The sequence below is a fragment of the Pelophylax lessonae genome (assembly GCF_965119305.1).
Source record: "Pelophylax lessonae genome assembly, chromosome: 7".
Taxonomy (NCBI): Eukaryota; Metazoa; Chordata; class Amphibia; order Anura; family Ranidae; genus Pelophylax; species Pelophylax lessonae.
The window spans coordinates 119,916,992-119,932,895 of NC_138774.1; the positions used below are offsets into that span (position 1 = coordinate 119,916,992).

General features: G+C 43.0%; 1 protein-coding gene across 1 annotated transcript in view; it reads right to left on the reverse strand.

Moving 5' to 3' along the window:
- The window catches only part of GPC3 (glypican 3), a 791,583-nt gene that overhangs the window by 3,592 nt on the left and 772,087 nt on the right, over positions 1 to 15,904 (reverse strand). The window lies entirely within an intron of this gene.

A 15,904-nucleotide genomic window follows, 5' to 3' on the forward strand; every position in this document is an offset into this window, starting at 1 on the left:
AGTATGAACCTGTACCAATAGGAAAGCTTATTCTAGGAGTTTCTTTTTAACCACTTTAACTTTTTAACCATTTGTAAATACCCTTTAATTACCAGACCATTTTTAAGTTTTTATTGCAGTCATAATTTAACTGCGCATTAGATACAGTGTATCAATAATTTACAGGTCCTATACAGAGGGGAGAGATGAAGGTGTAAACGTGTAGGCCATATACAATGGAGATGCAAATAAGGGAGTCAAACGTGTTAATACACAGGTTACTACAGAAACCAGATCTAGATAAGATGTACGGCAGGTGGCCCTCTCCCCTTCCTCAATTGTGAGAGGGAGCAGAGGGCTCTCAAATGTAAACAGTAGTAAGGTCTATATTTTTGGTAGCTGTGGATGCACCTCGTGAAATATATTTATATTTTTAGGCATTTGGAGCATAAACTGTTCACAAAATTTGTTGCACAGGTGTTTGCTTCTATTACCTGAGAGAAACACAGGCTGCCATTGGTAATGTCTCTTTTTCCAAATGCTAGATGCCTGGCTGTCAATTGATCATATTCTTCAGTATTTCAATTCACTAACTCCGGTCAAGTAAACATATAAATGATGTTTCTCGGACATTCTCAATATGCTTATTTGTTTCAGGTTAATGACACACAAAAGTATTTTAGCTACTGGGTAAGCAGGATAGCCAGCCAACTAGCATTTTCAGGAAGAGGCTAACCCCTTAAACTCTTTTTCTGACAATGTGACTTTTAAATATTGCTGGTGTTACATGCAAGGTTCAATTTTATGTCTAGTGAGGAGAAAAGAAAATGGGGCTAAATTAATGTGGAGATAAAAAAGGTTTTGATGAGATGAAAAAAATTCAGATTCACGAAAAATGTTTTAATTGTTAAAAAGAAATGTTCTGACATGAAGAAATAATGATTGGGACCTATTCAATCTGCATGTGTAAATTTGTAAATGAAATGCTTTGATGAGCAAATTGTGAAACAAGTTCAGTTAACACAACTGATCAGCTTAGTGTATTGGCCACATTCTATGTATGCCTGTTTAGGGCAGTAAACAGCACAATAATTACATTTGCAACCCATCAGCAGGTATTGGAAGTTGCTCAGTCAGAGCCATTGTTCTTCATGGACTTCACACATGTACATTATTAGTTCAAAATCCAGGTACTTGCTGATAAGATTATTTTCCAAGTTACAAAGTAAAATGTGTATAATTGGTGTGAAAAAGTAAATTATCAGGTTTAAATGGCACTGTGACCCTTCAATTAAGAGGCATCACAGTCTGAGTTTGATCATTCCATTGTAAAGGAAACCGTGAGTGGGAACCATGCTTTGCTAAATGCATTATTGTCCTTGGTGCAAGAATGCCTCAGGACTTACAGATATGGGAGATTTAAAGTGAAACTCTGGGAACCCAGCTAAATGAATTAACTATTTGTTTTTTCTTTTTTTGACTGAATTACCTTTCAAACTATTTGTAAATTGAAAATCTTGACTTCTGTGCTTCTGCCACATTCCACAGCCAGGCAGGTGAAAGATACTTATGTCACCTCTCCAGCCCTTAGCATGCTGAATGGACAACAAATCAACATGGTCACCTCTGTTTTATTGAGAAGGGAGCTAAACCAGAAATTAGCAGAGTAATTGTCCGTTAATATTATACAGGATTTATATAGTGTCAACAGTTTGTGCAGCACTTTACAACATGAGGGCAGACAGTACAGTTAGAATACAATTCAATACAGGAGAAATTGGAAGGCCCTGATCGTTAGAGCATACAATCTAAGATCTAAGAGGGAGGGTCAAGTGATACAAAAGGTAATAACTTGGGGGGGGGGGGGGGTTCTGATGGTGGGACAGGGATAGGTTTCTCTAAAGAGAAGGGTTTTAGGGACAGGTGGACGGAGTAAAAGATAGTCGGACAGACAGATTTGGGTAGGGAGTTCCATAGGATGGTAGAGGCTCAGGAGAAGTCGTGGAGGTGAGCATGGAAGGAGGAGGTTTCGGGAGGAATAAAGAGAATGCTTTTGCGTTGCATTTTGAGATTAGGTTAGCTATGTAGCTGGGGGAGTTGTGGATGGCGTTGCATAGTTACATAGTAGGTGAGGTTGAATAAAGACAATAGTCCATCCAGTTCAACCTGTGTAGGTGTGTGTGGCTGTAATCATCTCACATACCCCTGAATGTTCTGATCCTTGAGATGTACGTCTAAGAGTCTTTTGAAAGCCACCATACTACCCGCAGAAACCACCTCTTGTGGTAGAGAATTCCACAATCTTGTAGCCCTAACAGTAAAGAACCCCCCACGTTGCCTGAGGTTAAAACGCTTCTCCTCTACTACTAACAACAACAACAGCGTTGTTGTTGTTAGTTTGAATTTAATTTTATGGGTGAGCGGAAGCCAGTATTTGGCAGAGAGGAGTAGCAAACTCTGAACGGTTGGTAAGGTGGATGAGTCTGGCTGCAGCATTCACAATGAACTGAAAGGGGGATAGGCTATGTTGAGGTAAGCCAATGAGGGGGAGCTGCAGTAGTCGATGAGAAAAAGGGACTACAGAGTGAATGTCCTTTTGGAGAAGTTGCATAGAATGGGGTGGCTAGCTTTGGACAGTGATTGAATGTGAGGAAGAAAGGATAATCCAGAGTCCATAATAACACCTAGCACCCTGACATGCAGGGACATGTTGATACTCTTGACAAAGAAGTCACGGGAAGGGCACATGAGGGAGGAAAAATTATATCATAAGCTTTGTTTTAGATAGATTGAGTCTGAGGAAGTGGCGTGACATCCAGACTTAAAGGCCTGTTAGCAAATTAGTAAGGGGATCCAAGAATAGAACCTTGGAGGACTCTGATAGAGGAAGGAAGAGAAGAGGAGGAAGTAAAATTGTAAGTGAGGCTGAAGGTGCAATGGGTAAGGTAGGCTAATAACCAGTGAAGAGTCACAGAGACCAAAGGAATTTTTTGAGGAGGAGGGGGTGGTCAACTGTGTCAAAGGCAGCAGGATTAGAAGTGCAGAATAGTGCCCATTGGTTTTAGCTGTTAGTAAGTCGTTTGTGTGTTTTAGGAAACCAGTATCTGTGGAGTTTTGAGGGTGAATTCCAGAGTGAAGGGGATCGAGAAGGTTACTCTCAGTGTGGTGGTCACTCAGTCGGTTGTAGACCAGACATACAAACCGTTTGGAGGAAAAGGGGACTCAAGGAGATGGGGCGTAGGTTGTTAAGATTGGTGGGGTCAAATGAGGGCTTTTTAAGTATGGTGGAGACTGGTGCATGTTTTAGAGTTAGGGAAGATACAAGACGAGAGGGAGCAATTGAAGATGTGAGTTAGAGAGTGCAGGATAGAGCCAGAGGCTGATGCGGGTGCTTAGGTAGGCGTTAGAAAAATGTTTAGCAACCTTGGCTATAGTAGTATCGTTGAATGAGGGAAGTAATGATTTACCTATGGACATGGAGTGTTAAGTGGGGAAGGTATTTGTACAGCGGAGATCTCATCACAAATTGTACCTTCTTTCTTAAGTGATTAGTGATCTTTTGGGCAGTGAGTTAGGTGGAGGCCAAAGTAGAGAGTTGAAGGTAGAGAAGAGATGATGGGGACTGGATGAGAAGTTGAGAATAATAAAATAGGTCTGCTTGGCAGTGTGGAGGCAGGAATTGTATTTTTGGAGGGCAAATTTAAATTGATTGAAATCTTTCTGAGACTTCGTCTTATGGCACAGGCACTCAAGAGCACAGCTATGTTTTTTTTTAAACTTCTGGTGTCATTTACAAGGTTGTAGAGGTGGGGGCCTGATTCTGTGTGTAGTGTGGGGGCGAATGTGTATATGGAAGATGACCTTGGACTGTAGATGTAGTTAGGTTGGGGCAGGACAGGGGTGAGATTTTGTCATGGAGATGGTCAGTAGCAGAATAGAGAAGAGAAGGGTTAAGGTGGTGAGAGTTTCTAAAGCCTGGTACACACTATTCGTTTTTTCAAGTTCAACACAGAGGGCTGAATGAAAAAAAAACTGTCCCGAAGTTAGTATAGCGACCTCCCCTGCAGAGCTGTGGTGTTCTGACAAGGGGATGGTGCTCCCCCCAGAACACTCTGATCAGCGCTTTCTGCCATTGGCTGAAATTGCTGATGGGAAGTTGGTTGGCTGCTGGTTTTCCAGCATGCACTACTTCCAACAGTACCTGGCCAAATGACAAGCTTCTGTCGGACATACCGACATACACACACACGGGTCAAATTTTGGCTGTTTTTTTTTTTTTTTTAACCACAAATGTCTCCCTACATTCAGCCGTGTGTGCCTGGATTAAGATTAACTGTTAGGCGGTTAGAGGGAGAGAGGATGGAAGACAGGGAGAGAGTGCATAGGTAGAAGAAAACAAGATTGAGTTTGTTGAGAGTAAGCAGAAGCATGTATCCATTGCTTCAAGTCAAATGAAGAGGGATAACACCGCTCAGGCTAGTCGAAGTCCACGATTCAAGGTGGGTACTGAACCTCGGCTCACCACCAGGAGAAGCATAAAAGAAGAAAATGGTCGCACACCACCACAGAATCCAATGAAGAAAAGTTCCTTTATTCACATGAGTGGTACAAGGTACAGCAGGGTAGGACAGTAAATGCATTTCACAAGACTGCTACGTCCTTGTTCACTACCAAGTGAACAAGCACGAAGCAGTCGTTTTGGGGGGAATCGACCCAAAACATTTGTCATAAAAAATGAACTATTAAAAAAGTCACAGATGAAGGCATACGTTTTATTTTAAAATTAGACCCATGCATGCCTTTTTAACAAGCCTATGGGCACATCTGTCAGCACTGCAGCAAAAAAAGAAAAAAACCCCAGCAGTGCCTAACAAGCAGTGGTGTTAAAATATATAATTCAATGACTCCGTTTATCTTGGCAGACTTGATCTCCTCATTATGTAAGAGATTTATCAAAATGACCAAGGAAGCCATGAATCAATTCAATAGAATAACATGGCATATGGTGCTGTTATCTTCCATGAGATAAACTAGCCCAGTAGAATAAACACATCTTCTACGTGTTATGCACAAGTATGCAAACTCTGTGGCTGCTACTTTTTCCACCCAAAATCTTTAAATATACCACCTACTGTTAAGAAAATGATCGCTTTTTACACAATAATAACATTTAAGGCCCCTTCAGACCGATGTTTTGCCGTAGAGCATGGTAAAATGTGCATAACTGCAACACCCAGTTGTGCATTGAGGTGCTATTTCTTTGAATCTGGCTTTTGGTCTCTTGCCATGCATTGGCATGCCATTGAAGAATGAAATAACACATGTAAGCTACAATGCAACGCAACAGAATACAAATTTTGAAAGGGCCCCCATTGTTTTCATGCCTTACCTCATTGTTGCAGAGCAGTGATATGTCATTGACCGGAAAGTGTTGGAATAAAACAGATTTTTGGTTGGGCAGTAATAAAGCACACGCTGAACTACAAAACCGTGAGGGAGGAGGAATTGATGGCACTCTTTCTACATGTTCCCCACTACTAAGAATCCAGATGGGATTTGTAGTAATGTTTGTAAACAGTCCCAGACCTAGATACAATGGAACAGGCAAATCCACGCACAGCTGCACTAAATTATCAAAGGATTCTGTTGGAAAGATGCACCCTGCAGTTTAGGTTAAGTGGGAGAGGGCAGTTTGGGGATTGTGTTTAGGAACATGTTTTACTTTTCCCTCTAAATATAGGAAAAACATGGTAAAAAATGTGGATGTAAACCTTAAGACCCGCCATATTTGCACAAATTTTGTCCGTTGTGTTTGTGGTAAAGTTTTCTCCAACAACCTAGTGATAAACTAGAACAGGGGTCCCGAACCTCTGGACCGAGGACCAGTGCCGGTCTGTGCCATGTTCGAGGCCAGGCCGCACTAAAGGAGATGAGTGGCAACTGAGCAGAAACTGGGCTTGGTTGCATCACCAGTGTCTGGTCCGTCTCCATGGCAGGCTACAGTGACACGCTGCAACTGGTGGTTAGGGTGGGAGGCTCCAGTGATGTGCTGCATCTGGTGGCAGGCTCCAGAGATGCCCTGCATCTGGTGGCAAGCACTCACGGATACTGCATTTTGGTGAGTTGAACTATTTCATTGTATATCACAATGTAATAATATAATTAATGCGCTACCAAAGCCCCCCTAATCACCTCTAAGACTCATATCTCCCCTAGTCCTTGGTAAGATTTTCTTCCACGAGACTGGTCCTTGATGTCAAAAAGGCTGAACTAGAAGATTCATGTGCACCAGGGAATTTTTTTGGGTTTATATGGCCAAGGTAGGAATATTATTTGCATAACTGGAGGTTTGGTAGGGATCTTTGTATTAAAACTGTTTGCAAAGCAGCACTCCTCTTGACATCTTGAAAAAGGTAGGTGCTGTAGCTTCCTACATTATAGCAGTCACAAATGCTAGATGTCACTTTATTCCATTGCAGCGCTATATATAACTTATCTAGTTAAAGTAAACCAGTAATGACATAAAGGGGTCGATTTACTAAACCTGGATAGTGCAAAATCTGGTGCAGCAGTGCACTGTAGCCAATTAGCTCCTAACTTGAGCTTGTTTCGATTTAATCTTTGACAAAAAAAACTGGAAGCTGATTGGTTTCTATGCAGAGCTGCAACAGATTTTGCCCTCTCCAGTTTTAGTAAATCAACTCCAAAGAGTCTACGATTGCGGACCTGCTTCTCAACCACTTCCTGACCATAGGACGTCCTTAGGTTCCAGTGGCTATGTAGCCTGGAGCTGCAGATGTTATCACGGTATCTTTTTTTTTTTTTTTTTCTTTCTTTCTTTAGTTTATCGTCGGACACAGCGCCCCATAAATCATAACTACTGGGTTATATTGCCTCCTCCAGGAGTAGGACTAGACAAAACAAAAACACTTGGCTACACCCATGGGCCATCCTCAGCTGGTATATAACCCCCCTCGCTGCTCTAGGTAATCAGTTTTAATCTGTCTAGTCAGGAGTAGGGACCTAGGCTCCCAGCTGGGATCTCTGGTCCTAGCATTTTTTTCTCCTTCCTTACATCTTTTTTGTTCTCAGGAGATCTACAATCAACTGCTGGGCTGAGCGACAGGCTGGATAATCTAGATCCAGTGGTCTCCCCAGCCCAGCCAACGAGCGAGTGCAGACCCCAGCTATGTGCTAGGTCGGCCGCGACATAGCCTCACGGACAGGGGCTAGCCAGCGAGTCTCGCAGGGTCACATACGACCGGTCTTGGGCCTGAGACGCAGCGGTCCCTAGGCCGACTGCTCCTCTACCTTAGTGGCATTACCAGCCCCATGGAAGAGTAAGTACAGTCCCCCCTCTCCCCTTTTGGTGTTTTTTCTTTTGGGGTGGACGCGGGTAACCTCCAGGGACAGTTGGACCTGCCTGCAGGTTCCCTCCTCACATCCTTAAAAATCCCTCAGTGAGCTGGGCTTCCCCAACTCCCTTTCCCCCCTGTCTGGACCTGGAGTCTGGTGGGGTCTCAGAGCAAAGGATGAAGCGGAGTCTCCCCTGCTACCCCCCCCCCCACTCTGTAAGGGCCCTGGGATAGTGTGTCCTGCCCTGGAAGTCTTAAGGGGTCTTAGTGTAGGAGACCCCTGGGTGCATGCTCCACTGTTTACAGTGTGGGTATAGTGCAGGGGGGTCTCAGTGCAGATACTGGTGCAGAGTGCACAGCGGAGTCTCCCCTAACATGTGTCCTACCTTCAAGAGGGGGTCCCCTTGCAGAGGGTGCAGCATTGCAGAGGGTACAGGGAAGTTCCTGGAGGCATGCGGTAACTGAAGGCGGCCATTTTCCCTTAGTCTGGCTGGTCTCCGGTTGATAGCCATGTTTGTGTAGCCTGATGAGGTCACGGGGACCACTTTCCCTTAGTCCTGTTGGTCTCCAGCTGGTTGCCATGTTTGTGTAGCCCGATGATGTCACAGGGGGCCATTTTCCCTTAGTCTGCCTGGTCTCCAGCTGGTGGCCGTGTTTGTGTAGCCAGATGATGTCACAGGGGCCATTTTCCTTTAGGAGTGAGTCCTTGGGGGTCCCTGTCATCTCTCTTTCTGATGATCGGTACCCTGAGCCTTGGGGGGATCCTTTAGTGGTGCCAAAAGATCTTTTTTGTACTGCAAGGTCTTCCTTTCCTTATGGAGCCTCAGGGTCCCATTACCCCCACTGACCCCCTCATGAAGATGGCAGGTCCATCGGAACCCCAGCTTCCCATGGTTGCACTGACGGTGGTCCTGCAGTTCTTAGTGTCCCGGTTAAAAGTGGAGTTTGGGCAAAGGCCCAGGAGGAAGCGTCTCCTGCCTTTCCTTGCTCAGTCAGTCTCATCTGATTCTGAGCCCAATGCCGCCGTGGATGCGGCCTGTCCAGGGGGGCTTAATATCTCAACCCCAGATGCATCCAATACTGAGGATGATTCCTCCATGGTCACAGCAGCGAATTAAAAAGCACTGGTAGAAGCAAACAAACAAACAGAAGCACTTCCCACTACAGTGCGTGAGACTTTAAAAATGGAGGATGCGGCTGTGTCGTTTGGTACGCATAAGTCACCCCGCACTCCAAAGGTGTTTCCTTATGCAAAGGTGTGCCTTGTTTTGACAGGTTTAGGTAAGGAATGGGAACAACCAAAATTACCCTTTGTGGTCCCCAAACGTTTTGCTGTACGTTATCCTTTTGAGGAGTTGCTTTTAAAAAAGTGGACTAGTACACCAGTGGTGGACCCTCCTGTTTCCAGGTTGAACAAAGCTAAAATTATCCCAGTAGAGGAATCCCCGTCCTTTAAAGACCCAGCTGAAAGCGGAGGCTGTGGCACGCAGCATGTTTACTAAGGCTGGTTCGACATTGCGGCCAGTCTTTGCCTCAGCCCTGGTGTCTCAAGGGCTGATCTACCATTCTGCTTTACAATAGCTGGTTTTAATGGCTTAGCTATTGAAAGACAAGTACTGAGGGATAGAGGTCTGTCTGGATCAGTGATCCCTACTATGATCAAGGTGAGGAAGTTGTCTTCCAGCATGATATACCATTGTACGTTGAAAGTGTACATTTCTTGGTGTGAGTCGATTGGCGCTCATCCTTGATCCTTTTCTGTGGTTCGAATCTTAACCTTTCTTCAACAGGGCGTTGATCAGAAGCTGGCCTTGAGTACCATCAAGGGCCAGGTGTCTGTCCTGGCAATCTTATTTCAGCGACCCCTAGCCACGCACTCTTTAGTTCGTACCTTCTTTTAGGGGGTTTGACATGTGGCTCCACCTGTACAGTCTCTTTTGCCGCCATGGGGTTTAAATTTACTACTTTCAGTTCTCCAGAAACCTCCATTTGAGAATATTTGGGAGATTCCCTTGCCTACGTTATCCCAGAAGGTGACATTCTTGGTTGGTATTACCCCGGCCTGCAGGGTATCGGAATTGGCAGCATTATTCGTCGCAGTCCATATGTAGTTGTTCATAAGGATAAAGTGGTTCTTTGTCTCTGTCCATCATTCCTGCCCAAAGTTGTCTTTGACTTCCATTGGAATGAGGACATTGTGCTGCCTTCCTTGTGTCTCAAGCCAGCTCATCCCAAGGAATTTGCTTTACATACCTTGGAAGTGGTTCATGCGATTCGGGTGTATCTGGCAACTACTGAGGTCAGACTTGCTTTTTGTGGTTACGATGGGGACAAGGAAAGGTCTGGCCGCTTCTTCGGCTACCATCTATAGATGGATCAGACAGATGGTGACTCAGGCCTATTCAATTAAAGGTCAGGTTCCACCTTTTCCTGTCACGGCACATTCTACCCAGGCGCTGAGTGCTTCTTGGGCCTTCCATCATCAGGCATCAATATCGAAAGTTTGCAAGGCGGCCACTTGGTCGTCGGTACATACCTTCACAAAATTCTATAAGGTAGATACTGACATTTGTGGATGCTTCTTTTGGGCCGCAAAGTTTTTTTCTTTAAACTTTTATTTTTCAGACATGGCTCCTGTGGTTCAGGGCTCTCTTATGTTTAGCCTTGGGTTATTTTCCCTGCCCCTCTTTTTTTTTTTTTTTTGGCACTGCTTTTGGACCTCCCAGTAGTTACGATTTATGGAGTGCTGTGTCCGTCGATGAAAAAAAGAGAAAATGGGATTTTTGTACTTACCTTAAAATCCATTTCTCTGAGTTAATTGACGGACACAGCACCCACTCCTCTATGGAGTTCTAATACTGCTTGTTATTAAACTGATTACTTAGAGCAGAGAGGGGGGTTATATACCGAGCTGATGATGCCCCATGGGCGTAGCTAGGTGTTTTTAGTTCTGCCTATAGTCCTACTCCTGGAGGAGGCAATATAACCCAGTAGTTATGATTTATGGAGCACTGTGTCTGTCGAACTCAGAGAAATGGATTTTACGGTAAGTACAAAAATCCAATTTTTTTTTCAGCTAGCAATTCCAAATGCCATCGTAGCAGCTAATTAGCTGCTGACTGGCTTCTACAGGTAGCAGGGGGGACATCTTTCCCCCTCCTGCCACCTATCCGACCTCTCCTATGTGATTGGAGAGACCGGGATCCAATCTGGCACTTCTGCCGGGTTATCACAGAGCCTACCGGGGATCTATGCTCCTGGGAGGCCTGAGGTGATGTCATGACATCACTTCCGGTTTTGGCAGATGTAAACACTGTCATTTTTTTTTTTTTCTGGAAAGCAGAGATCAATTTTTTTCTTCTAATGCTTTCCATGGTAGAGAAGAGATTTTGAGCTTGACAAAGCGCATGCGCACGAAACATGTAGTTGCGGCAACCAGAAGCTTGCGAGTCACCGCCAAAGACCCAGTCCGGCTTCCTGCTGAGCTCCTGATTGTCACTTCCGGTGACGTCATACCCGCGCCACTTCCGGTATTCCGGGACTTGGCTACGTTGACGCATCGGCTCTGAGTCTGTGTAGCGGCCGCACACGGGACCCAGTTAGCCCTCATTACACCGCAGTGCTGATTTGGGGGATCTGGGATCACCTCTCTTCATCTGACAACATCTGATGTTATTGGATTCCCTCATTACCATCAGGGTTCCCCACAGCACCCCAAGGAGATCGGGAGATTACATCACAGGACTGGTTTGGAAGACTGCTTCATTTTATTTATTATATATGTGTCTCTTTGCATTAAACTTTTATGGCTTATCCTGTGACAATTTTCTGTCCATTTTATATACAGTGATTCTTTGATGTGCACAATAGAGCACCATCCTTCTCTTTTCTTATAGACCCCAGATCTGTCCATAAAGAGGACATGTCATGCCTTATTTCTAACACAAGGCATGTTTTTTTTGTTTAATTTTTTTATTTTGATAACTTTTATTCAAAGGGATAGTGTAAAAAAAATATACAAAATAAATAATTAAAAAAAAATGTAAAGCATCCCAATCCCCTCGTGCTCGTATGCAGAGGTAAACACGTACATAGGTTGCGCCCGCATACGTATATGGTGTTCACACCACACATGTGAGGTATTGCTGCAAATGTTATAGTGAGAGCAATAATTCTAAGACTAAACCTCCTCTGTAACTCTAAACTGGTAACCTGTAAAAAATGCTGCCTATGGAGATTTTTAAGTACCATAGTTTGCTGCCATTCCACGAGCATGCACAATTTTAAGCGTGACATGTTAGATATCTGTTTTACTCGGCATAACATCATCTTTTATATTTTAACAAAGCAATGGGTTATATATAGTATTTTCTTTGCATAAAATTCATTAACCACTTGCCTACTAGGGCTCTTAAACCCCCTTCCTGCCCAGGCCAATTCTCTGCTTTCAGCGCTGTCACACTTTGACAACTGCGCGACCATGCAACACTGTACCTAAATAAAATTGTTATCATTTTTTTCAATTGGAGCCTTCTTTTGGTGGTATTTAATCACTACTGGGGGTTTGTTTTCTGAACAAACAAAAAAAGACCAACATTTAAAAAAAAATGGTTTTTGTAGTTTGTTAAAAAATGTTACTAACAGGTAATTTTTCTCATTGATGTGCGCTGATGAGGCAGCACCGATAGGCTGCACTGATGATGGGGCACCGGTGGGCACTGAGAGGTGGCACTGACCTGCACTGGTAGGTGGCGCTGGTGGGCACTGCAGGTGGCACTGGGGCACAGATGCTCTGCTCCTCTTCGGGACCGATTGTCCCTCTGATAGAAGCCGGCAGTCGGCTTTTTTTTCTCCTCACGCTAATAGTGTGAGGAGAAATAAAAGCTGATCTCCAGCTGCTGTTTAAATCACGTGATCAGCTGACCGCTGATCACATGGTAAGGGGCCAGGACTCAGATCTGTGGTCAGCCGAGTCTCATGGACTCGCTGATCACAGAGCGAGCCGCGCATACTCCGCAGGGAGCGTGCAGGCAGCTCATGCACAGGGGGACGTACATGGATGCCCTTGCCGCAATTAAGGTCCGCGCTGTAGCTCTCTTTCGGCTATAGCATGGATGGGAAGAGGTTAAAGCAGTGTATTTTTTCCAAAAAAAATTGTGTTAGAAAAATTGCTGCGCAAATGCAGTGTGACAAAACAAATATCAACACCCGCCATTTTATTCTCTAGGACTTCTGCTTAAAAAAAAAAATATATATATATATATAATGTTTGGGGGTTCTGAGTAACTTTCTAGCAAAAAAATGATGATTTTTACATATAGGAGAGGAATGCCAGGACTGGTCGGTAGGGAACTAGTTAAAATTCCAATGATTTGGCACTCTCTATGCTTTTAGACACTGGCTCTTCTGATCAATGTGCTTTTTCCAGATTAGAATAAGGTCAAAACTCCTACTCTACATATTTGTTCCAAATCAGTGACTTAGAAGCTATTAGATCAGTATGACAGCCAGGGAACTAGTATTTTCAAAAGGAGAGGTTAGCACTGGCAGGATCTATACTTCCCCAGCAGAGGTTTACATGACACTGCTGTTTTCCTTTCCTTTCAATGAAGCTCCTTCAGAATCAACATTGTTATTCTCCTGTTAGGTCAGCTACATCAGGCTTTCACTAATAAATCTATAACAACTTTTTAATGAAATATAATAAGTTATATTACCAGAATATCAATACACATTTTAATCAAATAAGCTCCTTTATTTACCATAACACACTGTTGATAAAATATATTTGTCGAATGAATATGAAAAAAAAGGATTGGTGTCTAGGTTTGCCTTTCCTCATTACCTTGCAGCTTCTGTTTGAACCCCAGCTTACACGATACAAGTCTCGAATTCTAATACAAGTACCACATCAAAGCAAACATCTGCCATGATTTTCAGTGGCATGCTCTGAGTCACTTTGTGATGGAAAGATAGATACACACGACTTATATCAAAGCTTTGGAACTATTCTGAGCTTGTTCACACTGGTTTACTTCTAGCAACGTAGGGAAGAAAATAGAAAATACCCATTTATATGTTAATCGCATGGTCTACAGAAAAATGGGTGAGACCGACTCATTGGACTCTGGGCTTTAAAATGGAGCTAGCCATTTTAAAAAGACCAGTCCTTTTCATCAATATGACTGTTATAACACAGGATTCTAAGCTACCTGGGATGGTAGGCGAGCTGGAACCTCTAGTCATTGGAGGAATTTCCACAAAGCACAATTTGTACATAAACTGAATATATAACACAAATGCGAAAAAACAGAACCTTGTCTATTAACAAAAAAATGTCCTTACTAACACAACATGAGAAATGCATTCCTTGCAGCAAAACATTGTTTAGGTAAACCGATTGATATAGTGCATCTTCAACAATACCAGCCTGTTATCTACTCTTTAAGTTTGCCAAACTAGAAAAATATGTATTGGCTGATAAAAAAGCTTGGCAATTTGGCAATACATCCTCAAATTCACACAAAAAATAGAGAATAAGGGCATGCATCTCAGTGACATTAGCCATTCCCATTCTTTTTGTGCAAGAAAACAATTCAGAAATGCAAGCTATCTAGCAAATCTATCACTGGCCATCTGATTATTGTAGGTTTTCGAGTTTTAAAATGTTATCCAACCTGCCCAGATGGGGTAAAAAGTCTGAAAGTCATGTTTAACAATTCTAAATTCTATTGAACCCCTAGTTATCGACATCTGTAATTTGCCAGATAAAATGAGCCATACTACCGGAACCTTGAAAGAGTGCATCTCACTCTTCACTGACGACACCCTGATATACCTGGCAGACTCTAATGAGTCCTTACACTGTCTGCTGGATATGATTGAGGAGTTTGGCAATTACTAGGGGAAGTCTAGCCTTTTCCCTGTGGATCAGGCAGCTGTTCAGGTGATTTATCCATGCTCGCAACTTCAGATTGCACACTCCTTCAAATATCTTAAAGTGGTGATCCAATTGCCTTTGCATACATAAATTTCCAATAATATTTGTCCTCTGATCTCCCAGCTGCAAAAAAAAAAAAAAAAAACATTGGATGGCCCTTACCCTTGCCCTTATTGGGAGAGTTATTATGACAGAAATGTTCTTTTAACCTTAAAGTACTGTATAACTAAAGGCAAAACTTTTTTTCCGTTTTGGATAAAATGGAGAGGGATTAGAACACATGTTGGTTCCTATAAGCCGATATATCGAGGGCCGAAATGGACTTTCCCCGATATATCAGAATCTGCTTTTTATTTACAGATACTGCCGATATTTCAGGGAAAGTGCTTGTACCGGGGTGATGCCTGCAGCTAGAGGCATCACCCCGGTACCAGTGTCCATAGCCGACAGTCGGCTGTCTTGTAATGACAACTGATGCGGCTGAGACAGAGGGGGAACGAGAATCTCCCTAACAGGGAAGTGGACAGTAATAAAACCCGGCAGAGGCTCTAACCCGGTCTATCCAAAGCAAAACAGAACATTTTAGGCTATCTACTCTCAAGCAATTTTATTTGGTAATGATCAAAACTGAAACCAAAAATAAAATTTTTGCCATCCACCACCAATCGTGTTTTCCAGTTTACTGAACAAAAACAATTGTGTTTGAGTGGTTGCCATGGGCAATAACAACAGTTTTGTGCATATTTTCTTCAGTTTGAGTTAGATTTCAGTTCAGTTTTTTTCTACCCAGTTTACAATAGTCTTCCAAAGGAAATTGAGCTGGTGGCAAGTCTAAAATACACTAACTAAAATCTAAAATGCACTAACTAAGCAGCTGCAATCATTCTAAAATGATATACTACAGATGGAGATCGATCATCCCCTCCCATGACTCTCATATCTACCCAAACTTTACAGATCGAGGTAGGAGCAACACTGAGCAAACTATTCCAGCTCAGGGACACTGACTAGTGTAAAAGGTGACATTTACCATGATCTAATCATTCTGATTACACTGCCTGCCAATGGTATACCCTCTATCAGCTACAAATCGGTAAGATATTTTTAAAATAATAAATTCTCCTAAAATATTTTAAAGAAAAAGTACATGCAATCTGTTCTATTTCGCCTTAGAAACTTTTTGTCCCTCAATACACCTGCAGTGCAATGGGTCCCTTCATCCATCGAGAAGTGAAAGGTTTCTTGTATAAAAATCCACAACCATAGCTTGAGCTAATGACAATTTTCCAACATATAACTCCCATCACAGCTGAATGTTCTGCTGCCTGGATTACGTGCTTGCAAAGCAATTCTCAACGCAAATTCTTACTGTGAACCTTTTGGCCCTGAGAAACAATGTTCGTAATTGCTCCAAAAATCTGTTCCTTGTTAAAATAAGCCAGTGTCTGGGGGGCATATCAAACAATGCACATTAATTATATAGTTCTATTTGTTTCCTTGCCTTTTTAATCCTTTTGTGCAGCATCACATTTTATGAATCACATTCCGATTAGGACTACTAGAAGAGAGGGTAAATTGTTTGAGACAGAATAGCCATGTTTTTAAAAGAGCCTAAAGTCAAAATGTAGAC